Genomic DNA, 16,856 nt, shown 5'->3' with positions numbered 1-16,856 from the left:
GGTAGGCGGATCACCTGAGGTCAGGAGTTTGAGATCAGCCTGACCAACATAGTGAAACCCCATCTCTGCTAATACAAAAATTAGCTGGACATGGTGCTGCATGCCTGTAATCCCAGCTACTTGGGAGGCTGAGGCAGGAGAAATTGCAACCCAGGAGGGAGAGGTTGCAATGAGCTGAGATCTGGCCACTGCATTCCAGCCTGGGTGACAGCAGTGAAACTCTGTCTCAAGAGACCCGGAGGAGGAGGTCTTAGCCTATAGCTGTGGGTTTAGGGAAAGGGTGGGAGTGTGGGAAGTAGAAGGAATGTCTAAGAGGCTGTGAGTACTGACCTGCAGTCGCGGGCCAAGGTTAATACTGTGTGTGCATATATGCAGAGGTGTTGTATGTGTGTGTAAGGGGAAAGAAAGATGGGATGGGGTGGTGCAGTTTAGGATAGTCAAGAAAGACCTCATCTGGATTAAGGAGGAAAAAGTCAGCTTTTATAATGTCTGACTGGCCAACTTTGGGTTGGGTAAGTCCCTTCATTTGTATGGAACTTGTAAAATTGAGAGAATAATAACATAAATTAGGCCTATTTCCCAAGGCTGCCTCATAATAGTACATCTGAAAGAGCTTATAACATATAGGAGTACGCATATTTAAATAATTATTATCATGTTACTATTTCATTTAGGAATCATGTTATGATTTCATTTAGATCATAAATCTATAATACTAGGAATATGTGAATTGAATGATTAGGAATCATCATGAACAGTATCTTTAATATTTCCAATATTATTAGAGACAGAGGTAGAGCCTCTGTTTATGATGGTGGGCAGTGTTTGTATATGGTCAACCAAGCTGTCCATCCCTCCTGCCTCCACCTCCTCCACCTACTTACACACAAAATATGGTGACTGACAGAATATATTAAAAAAATGGAGGCTGTGTTTCTCCAAATCCATTTTACAGAACAGCAATTCTTGTGATTACTTTTTCATTATTGGTTTACAGTTACTACTTGGCCAGATGGGTCAGGCAGTGGTAGGAGCATTGTGGATGGTGGGATAATATAATACAGAAGGGAGACTTTCCTGCAGAGGGGTGATGGGGAGGACTTCAAAGACAAGCTCCAGAAATAGGGCATATGGAAGCCATTCTGGTCATCAGAAAAGTCAATTAATCTTCCATTCTGACTGGAAGGCCGCAATGTGAACTTGGCAGGTTACTGTCCTTCTCAAAGTCTCAGTTTCTTTATCTGTAAATTGGAGATAATACCAATTATATATATAATAAGTATGTCAGATTTTATATAACTCATCAAATGAATGAGATGACATATATAATATGTCAGATTTTATATAACTCATCAAGAAATGAGTGAGATGACATAACTGGCTTACAAGATAATTCACATATAATATAGACAATAAGGAATGCCGAAATGAAATTTACAAATAAGTGCAAACCGAGTCTATTAAAAGGCAACAATCGATTTGCATTCTGCTGAGGAGATTCATTTGCATTTCAATGGATGAAAGTTATTTGCATCGTTGTCAGTTTTCTGCATTTTACAGTGCTGTAGAATAGCTAAAAATAATCATAACCCAGATTATGCCTTGTTTTCCATTTATGACACCCAGTAATCTTTTTGGTCCATTTTAGTCTTTCTTACAATTTTCCCTCATTTAATTAAATAGAGATAATGCATACAGAGTGCTTGACAAAGAGTAAGTGCTCAATCAATGCTAGCTATTATAAAAATCATTGAAATAATAGTAATAATAAAAATTTTCTGCACTGCTGGCAGAGTTCTGTCTCCAAAGTACAGCTTTTTTCATGATAGCTTCTTCTCACATTCAGTGACTCATCATTGTCTCTGAAATAAATTCCACACTTCTTAGCTAGATATTTAAAGTTCTTTGATCTGTTTCCATCTAAACTTGCCAGTCTGTTTCCTACACATAACTTTCTGCAAGGTCTGTCATGATGCCTAGAATTTTACTACTTGGGATTGATGTTTTTTGATATTGAAGAGTTTGGGGTCTTTAAGTGCTCCCTCTGAAGTTGCAAATGTCACCAAGAGGGGATTTTGCCCGGAAATGATCTGGCAGCAACATAGTTATCCAAATTAGCAAGTGTATTAGTATGCTTGGGCTGCCGTAACACAATGTTTAAGCTTGGGTGGCTTAAACAACAGACATTATTTTTCTCACAGTTCTAGAGGCTGGGAAGTCCATGATCAAGGTGCTAGCTGAGTCAGTTTCTCATACTGGCTCTCTCTCTAGTGCAGATAGCTATCTTCTTGGTATGTCCTCACATGGCCTTTCCTCTGTGCATATGGAGGGGGAGAGAGATTTCTGATGTTTCTTCCCCTTTTGATAAAGGACCTGAGTCCTGTCATATTTAGGTCCCCACCCATATGACCTCATTCGACCTTAATTTCTTCCCTCAAGGCACTATCTCCAAATACAGTTACATCAAGGGGTTAGGATTTCAACATGTGAATTTTGAGGGAACACAATTCAATCTATACAGCAACATACTAGAAGTTAGAGTGTGGTCAAAAATGGAGACTGGGGACTGAGTGCAGTGGCTCACATCTGTAATCCCAGCACTGGGAGGCCGAGGCGGAAAGATCACTTGAGCCCAGGAGTTCAAGACCAGCCTGGGCAACATGGCAACATTCTATCTCTACAAAAAGCACAAAAATTAGCTGGGCATAGTGGCATGTGCCTGTGGTCCCAGCTACTCTGAGGCTAGGGTGGGAGGATCACTTGAGTCCAGGAAGATGAGGCTGCAGTGAGCTGTGATCTTGACATTGCACTCAAGCCTGGGTGACAAAATGAGACCCTGGCTCAGGAAAGAAAAAAAAAAAGATAGAGAAATGGGGAAGGCTGGCTTCACTGTTGCTCCACAGAATTAATCTGAGTTTTCTTTATGATGAGATCAACACAGCTTTTACCTGGAGGACTCTGAACCTGACTCCCATCTCCCAGAACAGGAGTCCTAGCTGGGGAAGATGAAGTGTGGGATTGCGTTCTCTTCTGCCACTCAGCCTCCAGTGTGTGTTTTTTCACTTAAGCTAAAAACTGGGGACAGCTGCCTAGGACTGGCTGAGATTTTCACTGGAAGACAAATGCCCAGAAATGCTAATAAGTTCTCTTGAAAGATTCTTAAGCTTCTGTGGTTTGCTCTTTTGAGTGGTTAACACATGATTTTCTTTGTTCATACTTTTGATTTTTGTTCAGACATGTTTATTTTAAAGACATTTTCCATTTGTACCACTCTTTTGGGACATTAGAGGGGATCATTTGGCTTAATCAGAAGGTCTAATCCATCACATCACTAATAAGTTAAAAAAACTGTAAAATGGTTGCCTGATTTTGGGGTAGCAAAACACTTGGAATTAGCTAATAAGGTTTTCAATTTGGGAGAAGTATTATTTCTTTTTCAAAGTGTTATATGTAAAACTCAATTACTAAGATTTACAGGAAGACTTTTGGGTAATTTGAGAAGCAATTTCAGTAGGTACTATCATATGAAATTGTCTGCTGAGTGGGTAGATAACACTTTCTATTATTATGGTTTGTTTATTGGGAGCCAAGTGGGATGAGAGTGTTAAGTGGTGTGCACATTAAGTTGAGGCAGTGAAACATAGTAAAAAAGAAAAAAAAAATGACCTGCTAGATTTGGAGGCTAATAGACCACAGCTTGTCACTAACTAGCTCTGTGACATTGGTTAAGTCCCTTAATTTTGTAGGCCACAGTTGCCTTATCTGTAAAATGACTGTTGATAACCTCTAAAGTTCTGTAGTAGTTAGAGTAGTTTTAGCTGCTGTAACAAACTCCACAATTCCAGTGGCTCAATCCAACAGAAATAAACTTAAAAATACTTTTGGCTGCTGATTTTTTTTTCTTTTTTAAATGAAATTTTTGATTGAAGTAGGGCATGCATGCTGAAAAATGCACAAATCAAAAGTGTAGTTCAATTAAGTTATGAATAAGTGAATACCTTTGTAGCAGCATCCCAGAAACATTTTCTTTAGTTCTCAAATCACTCCCACCTACAAATTCTTCAAAGCAACCACCATTCTGACTTTGAAAATCATAACTTAGTTTTACTAGTTTTCATATACCATATAAATGAAATCATGTATTACCACTGATATGCATAAAGTACATATACTCTTGTGTTTAACTTCTCTGAAAGAGCTATAATCATGAGATTCATACATATTGTTGTATGTAGCAGCAATTCACTAATACTGATTGTTTCATGGTATTCTATTATATGAATACACCAAAATTTATGCATCCTCTGTTAATGGATATTTGGATTATTATGGATAATGCTACTATGAACATTCTCAGACATTATTTGGGTGGGGTGTGTGTGCGTGTGAGTGTTGCCCATTTCTATAGACAGATTCAGGCATTGTATTGTTAAAAAAACACCGTTTTCTTTTCTTTTTTTTTTTTTTCTGGAGACGGAGTTTCTTGTTACCCAGGCTGGAGTGCAATGGCGTGATCTTGGCTCACCCCAACCTCCACCTCCTGGGTTCAAGCAATTCTGCCTCAGCCTCTTGAGTAGCTGGGACTACAGGCGCACACCACCATGCCCAGCTAATTTTTGTATTTTTAGTAGAGTCGGAGTTTCGCCTTGTTAACCAGGATGGTCTCGATCTCTTGATCTCATGATCCACCTGCCTGGGCCTCCCAAAGTGCTGGGATTATAGGCATAAGCTACTGTACCCAGCCAAAAAAAGACACTGTTTTCAAAGTGGTTTTACAGTTTATTCTTCTAACAGCAGGATATGAATATTCCTGTTCCTCCTCATTTTCACCAATGCTTGGTATTGTTGATCTTTTTAATTTTGATCACAATTGGTGGGAATAAAGTGACATCTCATTGTATTTTTAACTTACATTTCTCTAAGGAGCTCATAAGGTTAGGAAACTTTTCAAATGTTGATAAGCCATTTGAACATTCTTTTTGTTAAGTCACTGTTAAGTTTCCTACCTATTTTTATATTGGGTTGTTTATTTAACAACCCAATATAAAATAGGCAATTCTTATCTGTTCTGCATATGGGCTCCTTGTCAGCTCTATGCTACTATAATTTCTTTTACTTCTCTTTATTAAAAATGGCAGTGAATGCTAAATGTCCACCTTTACAATAAACAAATACTTGAGTATGAATCATGGCAACTCAGACTAAAACAAAATATACTTCTGATAGCTGTTATTTTTCTGTTTGGGACATTTTAAAATCTCTTTTGTGACAAAACAAGAATGTACCTATACAGAGGCTCAAAATAGGCCATTCTTTTAAACAAAAAGGCAATGATTCACAAAAGACTATGAATAGAGCATGTAACTAGTTGATACAAATCTAACAGGATTTGTTAAAATCAGTCACATCTAATTCATCTGAAGTGTCCTTGTATGAAATATCACATGAAGAAAAGACTTTATTAATGTCTAAAAAAGTGGGTTTGCTCATAGACAATCTGACAAGTTTCCCGAGACATAAGGAAATGCAACATTATCTTCTTGAACCCTTTTAGTTCAAGACTTTCCACTCAATAAAGAGCAGAGGATCTGAAATTGAAAAAATATATTTAAGTACAAACAGCTTGTGAAACTTAACTTTCTTTTCATTATTAGAGGGTTTTACTGAACTTAAACCAACTTGTCCGCTCAGTAGGTGGTTCAAATGTGAGAAGACGCTTCTCTGTACAGGAGCCTGTACTGTCTTCGATCCTATGCGTCAAGTGTCTACCACAGGCAAACGGTTTTCTCCCCATTTTGTAGTAATGCAATCTTCCTGTTAGCAAAAAGAGGTAACCAGCTCCTGTAGACCAAAGGGACCAGAGTCACAGGCTAAGGATTTCCTCTTTATATGTTTTATTTTGATGTTTGAACTCTTGATGCAACATTCTAGAACAGGGTGTTCAGGACCTGCTATGCCTAAGGGACTGACAAAGGCAAAAGCTCTATTTATTTGGTGTGATTTGATGCACAGATAAAAAACATAACACAATAACAGAAGTTGGTTGTTAATAATTATTATCACATCCTGGTCTTTGAGCGCTTCCGTAAGCAGACGACATTTTCACTCTTCTGTATTTTTTATTTTGATGTTTGAACTCTTGATGCAACATTCTAGAACAGGGTGTTCAGGACCTGCTAGGACCAAGGGACTGACAAAGGAAAAAGCTCTGTTTATTTTGTGGGATTTGATGCACAGATGAAAAACATAACACACAGTAACAGAAGCCGGTTGTTAATAAATCACATCCTGGTCTTTTAGCGCTTCCATAAGCAGACGACATTTTCAGTTTTCTAGGTCTTGTAGTTTTAACACTGCACCATCAATGATGCATGTGTCCAGAATCAGTTAAAAAGACTGTCAAGTTCTTTTAGTTCATCTCATTTTCTGTATCAGGCAGTGTGGGGAATAAGGATGAAATTCGGGATATCTTTCAATGGACCCTGAGCAAAGCTAAAGGGCTCTGATTGGTGCATGTTGAGGGCTGCCCCGCATATCCTGCTCTCTGTGAGGGCCTGTTCTAAAGCTTTCTCATCCACCAGGCCAGCACAGGCTGTGTTCACAAGTAATTCTCCGTGTCTCATTTGCTTTATAGTAAAGTCATTGGTGAGGTTGTGGTTATGTTCGTTGAAATCGCAGTGTAAGGAGAGGCAGTCATTCTGATGCACCAAATCCTGCAGGGCACAGACCCTCTGCAGCCCAGGGCTGCTCTATCCCACACTGCAAGTAGGGGTTATAAAGTATGACCCTGAATCCAAAGGTCTTGGGCTGAACTGCAACGGTCTGCTCCGTGTGACCAATGCAGCTGAGGCCCAGCATCTTCCCAGGGATGCAGGCTGCTCCTGATCCACCTGGTGGATCTGCTCCACACTCTGTACCGGCATGCCTTCCCACAGTGCCTGGTACAGCCACAGTTCCTCTGGTACAGATGGCTGATGTAGCAGATGGTGGAGTTGGGTGTTTCTTTCTCGACTTTGGAAGGGACATTGCACACAGCAATCCTGAGCTCTCAGGTAGCCTTGATGTCCACATTGTCCTGGCCACTGCCTAACTGCACAATCAGTCTCAGGACCTTGAACTTCTCCGGGTCCTCCCTGGTGACGGTGATTTTGTGGTAGGTCATAGTGCCCAAGGCTTCATCTAAAACCTTCTGGTGGATCTCTTGCGTGGACTCTGCATCACAGAAGGCCACGGTGGCCAGGTCCTTCAGGATGGGCATCTCCACGGTGCATTTGCAGTGGTCCAGCAGTGCTGCAAGGGGTGGGATACCTGGGGGCGGATTCCTTGACAGATTCTGTCCAATTACTGTCTTTTGACCTTGTGCTTATCCACAGGAGCCATTCTTTATGGAACTGTGCAAATCTCAGATCAAAAGACAAAGCAATCCTCTAAGAACTTAGGGGAACTTGCAGGAGTCTGTGTGCGTGATGCCATTATGAACCCAATATAAATCTGTCCACTAACTCTATAGACTGATGTGATTTTTCTCTACTTCACTTTGAATGTCCTTTGTATTACTCTAGAGCTCATATATATTCACATTGTTTTATCCTCATTGAAATTTATACCCTTTGGTATTATAAAATACCCTTCTCTGACTTGTTAAATGCTTTTTAGCCTGAATTCAACTTTGTATAATATTCAGATTGTGATTTTCTTCTTTTTGTATGTGTTTGCCTAATATATTTTTGTCCATTCTATTATTTTCAGCTTTTCTGAGAATTTATATTCAGCACAGAATTCAATTTTATGTTGTGATATAATCTGAATATATCTTTTTAAAGAGGTGAGTTTAACTCTTTTACATTTATTAGTTTCATAAATCTAATATCCCAGTCCTCTGTTGCTTTACATAGTACCTATTGGATATGTCCAATGGATAGAATGAGGGCATATCTTTTCCTCTCTGCCTCCTGGTACTACAATGATATTATCTTTCTTACTGTTTGCCTTTGTACTGTTCCATATAATTAGGTCTTTGATTTGATTTTTTAAAAGTTTATCCTTTATCCTCAGCAGAACCATTATGTCTACCATGCCTCTCATCTTTTTCTCTTCCTCTGTTGATTTTTGTTAGTTATAATAATTCTACATTGTCAGGGCATATGACATTTGCATTTTTGTTCTGACTTCACTTGGCATTTGTTTTAAGCTTAGTAATCTATTTAAGAAAAGAGGACGTTGTCTTGTCTTTTTGTCATAAATTTTCTTTTTTTTTTTTTTCTTTTTTTTTTTTTGAGACGGAGTTTCGCTCTTGTTGCCCAGGCTGGAGTGCAATGGCGTGATCTCGGCTCACCGCAACCTCCGCCTCCTGGGTTCAGGCAATTCTCCCGCCTCAGCCTCCTGAGTAGCTGGGATTACAGGCACGCGCCACCACGCCCAGCTAATTTTTTGTATTTTTAGTAGAGACGGGGTTTCACCACGTTGACCAGGATGGTCTCGATCTCTCGACCTCGTGATCCACCCGCCTCGGCCTCCCAAAGTACTGGGATTACAGGCTTGAGCCACCGCGCCCGGCTTGTCATAAATTTTCTAGTAATCTTTTGGTTGGATGAAGTTTGGCTTCTAGTAGATTCCTGATGCAAATAAGAAGGTTTATGCAAATAATCCAATTTGTCCATTTTATTTACAACTACATCACAGTTTCAATAAATATAAAAATCCTTGGATCTCACCTTCTTTTCAGAAGGTTTCATAGGTGTTGTGCCACTCTCTTCTACCACTGAACATGGCTATGAAGAAATGTGACACCAGGCTGTTTTCCCTCTTGACTTTGTGACTCTAATTTTTGTTGTTGTTGTTGTTTAGCCTAGACAGTAGCTTAACTAGAAGTGGTATGTTTTATGATTGGTTCAGGGAGTGCAGTGGTGCAACCTCAGCTCACTGTAACCCCCACCTCCCGGTTCAAGCGATTCTCCTGCCTCAGCCTCCCGAGTAGCTGGGACTACAGGCACGTGCCACCACGGCTGGCTAATCGTTTTGTATTTTTTTTTTTTTAAGTAGAGATGGGATTTCACCATGTTAGCCAGGATGGTCTTGATCCCCTGACTTCATGATCCTCCCACCTTGGCCTCCCAAAGTGTTGGGATTACTGGTTGAGCCACTGGGCCTGGCCTCTTTCAAGGAGTATATATTATCTCACACGTTTAAGCTGCAGTTTAGACTTTCTCTCTAGAATCTGTTATTCAGCTCCTTCCTGCACGGCCCCTTCTAAGTGACAGTTGTTGTTGGCAGCTCTTGAAGTTTTGTAGGGTGAGGTGATGTGTGTTTGGGTGTCTGTCTGTGCCGCTGTAACAGAATACCTGAGACTGGGTAATTTATAAATGACAGAAATTTGTGTCTCATAGTCTGAAGTCTGGGAAGTCTACGATCAAGGCTGTGGTAGATTCGGTGTCTGGTGAGAGCTTGGTCTCTGCTTCCATGGTAGCTTCTTGTTACTATGCCCTCTTGAGGGGACTAATGCTGTGTCCTCACATAGCCAAAGAAACAAAAGGACGAAAGAGCCAAATGCTATATAAATCCCCTTTAAAGGCCTTAATTTCATTCACAAAAGTGGAGCCCTCATGACCTAATCACCTCCTAAAGGCTTTATCTCTTTATACTGCTGCATTGGAGATTTTGAACGTGAATTTTGGAGGCACACAATCAATCAAACCATACCATTTCACCCCCAATCCCCCAAAATTCAAGTCCTTCACATATACAAAATGCATTCTTTCTATCTCAGTGGCCCCTAAAGTCTTAACTCATTGCAGATTGAACTCAAAAGTCTGAAGTTCAGAGTCTCATCTAAATATCATCTAAATCAGATATGGATGAGACTCAAGGTATGATTCATTCTGAGTCAAATTCTCCTCCAGCTGTGAGCCTATGAAATCAAACAAGCTATCTGCTTCCAAGATACACTGGTGGGACAAGCACAGGGTACACCTTTCTAATGGGGAGAAATAGGAAGGAAAAAAGGGGTAACAAATCCCAAGTAAGTCTGACACCTGACAAGGCAAACATTAAATCTTGGCACTTGAGAATAATCTCTGACTCCAGGTCCTACTTTTTAGATACTTGAATGGGGATTAGGTACCCAAGGCTTCAGGGAACCCTGCTCCATGGCATTGCTGGGTACAGCCCATGCTACAGCTCTCATGGGTTCAAGCCTAGAGCCTGTGCCTCTCCTGGGCTAGAGTTGCACATTGGTGGCTCTACAGTTATTCAGTCTTGGGGGAAGCCACACCCCCATGGCTTCACAGGGCATCCTTTTAGTGGAGGCTCTCTGCAGTGGCCCTGACCCAGTAGCTCTGATGGGCATTGCCTTAACGGAGACACTCTGTGGTGGCCCACCTCTGTGGAAGTTCTCTGCCTGGGCTCCAGGTCTCTCCAAGGCACCTTTTGGAATCTAGGTGGAGGTAGCCATGCCTCCTCAGCTTGTGCATTCTGTGCACCTGCAGAATCAGTACCATGTAGACACCACCAAGGCTTATTGCTTGTGCCCTCTGGAGTGGTAGCCCAAACCACACCCAGGATGGCTAAGGATTGCTGAATTAGCATATGTGGAGCAAAAACTTGAGGTGGCCCTGGGCAGCAAGTCCCAAGTCCTATGGCTGCCCTGCACTCGTCCCTTGAAGCTGTTCTGCCTTCAAAGCCCTGATACTCTGACCTATGGTGAGAGCGGTAGACTCAAAGATCTCCAAAATACTTTTCAGGTCATTCTTCCATTATCTTGATGAATAGCACCCAACTTTCTTCTATTTATACTAATCTCCTTATCAAAATGTTTGCTTGGCTACATCTTTGGTGTTATCTCCAGAACATGCTTTCTCATTTTTACAGGCTGGGAATCTTCCGATTAAGTTCTACATCCCTTTTGGTTAAAAATTGTGCCTTTAATTTTTCTCTTTGTATATTTTACTGTTAGCTGTGAAGAATAGCCAGGCAGCCCCTTCAATACTTTCTTTGTTCAGGGATTTCTTCTGCCCAGTATCGCAGTTCTTCACTCTTAAGTTTCATCTTCCATAAAACACTAGGACAAGGACACAATTCAGTCAAGTGCTTTGCCACTTTACAGCAAGGATGGCCTTTCCTCCAGCTTCCTATATCATATATGAATACCCATTTCCCTCTAAGACCTCATTAGAATGGTCTTTAGTGTCGATTTCTACCAACATTCTGTTCACAACCATTTAGATAATCTCTGAGAGAATCGCGGCTCTTCCTACAGCCCTCTTCTTGTGAGCCCTCATCAGAATCCCCTGTAATGCTCTGTTCACATCAATACAGGCTTTTTCTTGCCTGTTCCTCCAAATTCTTTCAACCTCTGCCCATTACCAGTTTCCAAAGCCACGTCCGCGTTTTTAGTTATTATAACAACATCCCACACTCAGTATCAATTTTTGTCTTTGTTGTGTTGCTATAATGAAATGCCTGAAACTGGGTACTTTATAAATAATAGAAATTTATTTCTCACACTGTGGAGGCTGGGAAGTCTAAGATTAAGGCACAAGTAGGTCTGATGTTTGGTAAAGGCCCGGTCTTTGCTTGTGAGATGATGCTTTGTTGCTGTGTTCTCACATGGCAGAAGGTGGAAGAGCAAAACCTTCCTAATTCTATTCACAAGGGAGGAGCCCTCATGACCCAAATCACCTCCTAAAGCCCTACCTCTTAATACTGTTGCTTCGGAGATTAAATTTCAACGTGAATTTTGGAGGGGCACAAACATTCAAGGAAGGGATCTGAGGTTTTAACTACCTTCCAGTTTTGCTGAAGGTGGACTTGCTTATTGTTTCTCTTTCTTGCTACTTTTGCATAATTTTGTATTTTTTTCCCCAAGACAATAAGAAGGAAATATGGCAACCTCCTCTGAGATCAAGATCCAGCCACTACACTCCAGCCACTCTGTCTCAAAAAAAAAAAAAAAAAAAAAAAAGGAATTGTTGATTCTTTGCCATCGTGTTCAAATGATCATTTCAAGGTTCCCATAGGAGGACCCCGGGATGTTGGCATCTGGCAGTGACTAGAAATGTCCCTCAGCATGCCTGACTCAAAAGAAGAAAGTCCACCATTCCTGTGGCTAGATTAATTTATCACTCTAATTTGTTTCTCCACTTCAGCTGGCATTTAAGTGATCACATCCATAGTCTTAATTTTTAAAAATCTGATGTATAAGATGTAACAATCAAGTCTCTCTTGTTTTCCTCTAGAAAAAAAAATAATAACCTCTCTAACTTTTTATTATCAGATGGTAGAAAACAGACTGTAAATCAGTGTTTGAGATAGTACTTTGGAGAAAACCTGGGAATAAAATTTGAACTTTGGTCATGCTTGATTGGTAGCATGATAGCGAAAATATTTTATGATTTTTTTTCTTGAGTCAGCTTTTCTTATAAAATTATCTAAGATCTAGCCTGATAAGAACAATGAAGAGATGAAGAGAAAGATGAAAGTAACCTCTGGTTTGTAATTTTTGAGAGGTTTTTGAAAACATCCCTGATCAAAAATTTATCCTCCATGGGCTTTTCTTCCTGTTTGACTTTGCAAGGATAGCAGTGATTTCCTCTGAGCCTCCTCCTGCAGTCCTTTTTCACAATGCAGGTTTTCACAGGTGAGGCAATGCACCGAGGACATGTTTTTAACCAGCAGTAAGCTGTCTATGAGCCTGTCTCCTCCTCTGATTCACACAACAGTTTTTTGAACAAGACTTCTCCAAGAATTTTTTTGGCTCTAGCCTCAAGGGAGGTGGCCGCATTTTGTGATTGATACTGGACTAGCCCATCAATCTAATGGATTAAGCTGTAACATCAAGTTTGGGTACAAAGGTGGGGTTGAATACTTTCACCTCTCTCTTTCTGTCAGGTTGGAGGTTTCAAAACCATCTCCCTTCTGCTCAGGTGATTGGTCAGAGCCTGAAACTGGTTAGCTTCAAAGGGAGGGGTACAGTGGGGTTAATCAGGTCTAAAACAATCTGAACCCAGTCTTTTTACATTTTTTAATGGTCTCAGCTGTTTCTCTCATTCGAAGTTGATAGTCAGGAGTATCTTTGCTGCAATATGTAGATAAGGGAGAGAGTAACTAAGGGATCCTCTCTTTGACCTTGAACATTGATCCAACTCAGCCTTTAATCAGAACTGTGCACAGGCGTAAAGCATTCTTGTGCAGCTGGGAACAAAATGGTACTCTGATTTCCATTCTGCATTTGTTTTCTGTGAATACCTTCCTAGAACTTTGCTGGGAGGGGCTGTGGTAATTAACTGGGCAAGATGACGTCATTCTCTGGTTCCTGACCAAAATGTTGTTATACGTGAAAATAGCACCTGGTACTCTCATCCTAACTTCTAAGGTAATCTCTCATTGAGACATAAAGACCAAGGGCAGGAAATGCTCTGTAGAAAGGGGGAAAAGGCCACCAGCTGAAAGAAAGAAGTCCTGGAACATGGGATAGTGGACTAGGAGAACCTTTGGGGCAGATGAATGTGTGTGAGGATGTGGGTGGTGGGACTGATGATGGTAGAGGATAAACTTTTTAAATCAGTGAATTACCTTGTGAAAACATATGGCTGATAATTTAACAACTCTACAGTGCCTCCCCATTGCTCATTCTGAGGATCAAGTCCAAACTCTTTAGCAAGAAACCTCAGGCTGGGTGTGGTGGCTCACGTGTGTAATCCAAAGTGGGCAGATCTTTGAGGTCAGAAGTTCAAGATCAGCGTGGCCTACATGGCAAAACTCTGTCTCTACTAAAAAAAACAAAAACAAACAAACAAAAAATAATAATTAGCTGGGCATGGTGACATGTGCCTGTAATCCCAGCTACTTGGGAAGCTGAGGCAGGAGAATCTCTTGAACCCAGGAGGAGGAGTTTGCAGCGAGCTGAGATTGTACCACTGCACTCCAGCCTTGGGGACAGAGCAAGACTCTGTCTCAAAAAAGAGAGAGAGAGAGAAAAAAAAAAAAAACCTCTGCTTTGATGTGCACCCTGTCTCATGCTATGTCACACCTCACCCTGTTCCAGACACATTGACCATTAATTCTTAGGCTAAGCAAATCTTGCATTAAGGGTCTCAACATCATTTGTGCTGTTCCCTCTCACAATGTGATTCCCCTGCAAATACCTACTTCTCTAGTATGTCCCTGCTTAATGTCCCACTTCAGAGAAGTATAGTAGGTGTCCTCTGTTTAACCCAAGTGTGCACATAACTCGGGTGTGTAACAGATACAGACTGCTGTATATTCTATATCTCAACTATCTTAACTTTTAAGCCTTACGTTGTCTAATGGTGGGGAAGAACCCCCACAATCTTGTTAATCCATTAAACCCAGTCACTTCCAGGATTTTCTCTGTAATTCCAGAATTAAATTTAGTCATCTGGATGTTTTTTCTCACCTTTAGGTCTCCATGGGGATATGTCTAATTTATGGGGTGCTTGAAAATTGTCAAGGCATTTGGGAGGATATCAAGTCCTTGGTCTCTAGCCACACGGTGTTTATTTCTGTGACTGCTTTGAGGCTTATCTCTAGTTATGGTGTCTGTCCTGTTGGCTTCTATCAAGGTGTGCCGTCTTGTCTGATCATGGAGTGGTTGTCATTTTCAAGAGAGAATTAAATACGTTCTCATATCCTCTGTAGCAGGGCAGTCCACCACCCAGCCCCTGATAATATGCTGCTTTTCCTGGTCATAAGACATCCACGAAATGTGCTGACTTTCCCTCTTACAGCTAACTCCTGGGACAATGTAAATATGTAAATTCACTCTTCAATTATTTTCCTTTTAAAGCATTATCATGGACTAATCTGATACTCTGAGTCCTTCAGTGTTTTCTGATTGATCCTCAATTGTAGGCTTTGAGAACTCAGAACACTCTTATTTCTCAAGAAACCCAGCTCTTGCCAATGAAAGCTTTGGTTTCAAAGTCAGTTTGCTCTTAGAGCAGATTTAAAAGTGTATTTTGGAACTCAAAATCTGTGAATGGACTGTTTCTTTGCCTTTGTATTTTTATAAAAATTCTGCTCATTTTTTAGAATATAGAATTCTGACTTTATATGGGAGAATCACTCTAAGAAATTGTAGGATATGGGGAGAAGTACTTTGTTCAGGAAATTAATCCACCACGGAAGGTGCTCCAGTGTCAGGACTGGATCAGGCCCCACTGTTTTAGTCTGAAATTATGTACTGAAGTAACTTGGGTCTCTATTCATGTAACATTTGTGCGTCGCAACAAACTCTGAGCTTCACGAGAGATCTAAGACTGTGTCTGTCTTGCTTACCACCAAAGCCCAAGCTCTAAGTACAGGACTTGTCAGAGAGTAGGTGTTCCACAAATTCCCAGTAAGTAGTTGAATAATCTAGGGAGAGAGGAGAGATCAGTGAGGTAGCAGGAGGGTTCTGGAACGCAGGGGCTGAGTTGGGGACTGAATGAACAAAAGTGGGAAATGGCTGCAAGCTAGTTTTTTGTAATGAGTGCGGTGATGTTTGTAGTACAGTGAGGGCTTAAATATGGCTGTGGAGCCCACTGGTTCAGAATCTTTGTGCTCTACATAGATTTCAAGTAAGCATTGGAGTTCGTCTGGGAACAAACTCTGGGTTAGTACTCATGTTCATGTAATAAAGGACAATAGCAGAAAATACCTCATCTGCCTGTAGGTAGCATTATTTGCATCCAAATGTGGAAGGTACTTAAAGGACCCTCCCCACCCCCACCCCTTTCCCTAAACATGGACCTAGCCCAGTTCTGGCTCATTACAGAGGGGGCTGTAGGTTGCCATGGGGAGGAGAGGGCTTTGTAAAGTTCTTTGCTTCTCTCTGTAGCACTGAGGTCAGAAGTTTCCTGCAGAATGTGCAGGCTGGCTTGAAGAAAACAAGTTAAAAATAACAAGTGGGTAATTCACCTTCTCCTTATATCAGGCTGTCAGGAAATTTGTGAGTGTTGTGTGTGTTTTTGTAATTTGAAAAGCATATCTGACTTTTATCTTGTCAGAATTGATTATTTTGGGTTTTAAAAGGCAATACACTCAATCAGGGAGCAAAACTGTGGAAATTCCTGACGTGAAAGCAGATGGTGCAATTTCTTACTCATTCGCTTCTCAGGGAATCCTGGCACTTTGCTGGTACTCCAGAAAGAGGGATCAGGTCATTAGAGTCGCTGTGTCAATTTGTTTTTCCCCAGAAAAGGACACAAGAGGAAAATGTAAGCACGACTTAGCTAAATCTCTGCATGACTCAAGCTCCAGAGGTTGGTGGCATGACATTGGCCTTGGAGCTTGACGTCAGAGAGAGATCTTTAGAAAATGGATTCAGAGACCAGAAGGGGTTCTCCAAGGCCAGGTACCCAGCCTGTTTATTTTACAGTGAGGAAACTGAGGCCCAGAGAGTGAATTGACCTGATCAAGGTGGCACAGTTACTTGACTAGTGGCAGAGCTACATGTTAATTAAACCACGGCTTCTCAAACACTTATTTTCATACAAATCACATGGAAAACATGTTAAAAATGCAGATTCTGATTCAGGACATCAGAGTCATGGCCTAGAATCTGCATTCTAACATTCTCCCAGAGGATATTGATGTTTCTCTATGATGTTTCTACACTATGATTTTAAAAAACATTATGTTACAGGGACCTAATTGCAAGCCATTTCTGAATACCTCCTCCAGAAAGGATTGTGTTAAGACATGGGAGGAAGGCTGAGGCACTCAAGGCTAGTGACCTGGCGTGGATTCTCATCAGGACATGCCCGCTAAATAGAGTATATCCCATAAAATCAGAAAGGCCAGGTCTGGCTTGTAAGGCTCTTACTGTTCAGTTCATTTTTTTTCTCTTTCATTGTTGA

General features: G+C 40.9%; 1 pseudogene; it reads right to left on the bottom strand.

The window, feature by feature from the left end:
* Positions 1-6,431: 6,431 nt before the first annotated feature.
* Positions 6,432-7,380, bottom strand: LOC101037013 (C-terminal-binding protein 2 pseudogene; annotated as a pseudogene).
* Positions 7,381-16,856: the final 9,476 nt, after the last annotated feature.

Source organism: Saimiri boliviensis, chromosome 1, assembly GCF_048565385.1.
Source record: "Saimiri boliviensis isolate mSaiBol1 chromosome 1, mSaiBol1.pri, whole genome shotgun sequence".
NCBI classification, from domain to species: Eukaryota; Metazoa; Chordata; class Mammalia; order Primates; family Cebidae; genus Saimiri; species Saimiri boliviensis.
The sequence above is the reverse complement of the archived record's forward strand: the minus strand, read 5'-3'. Positions and strand labels throughout refer to the sequence as shown.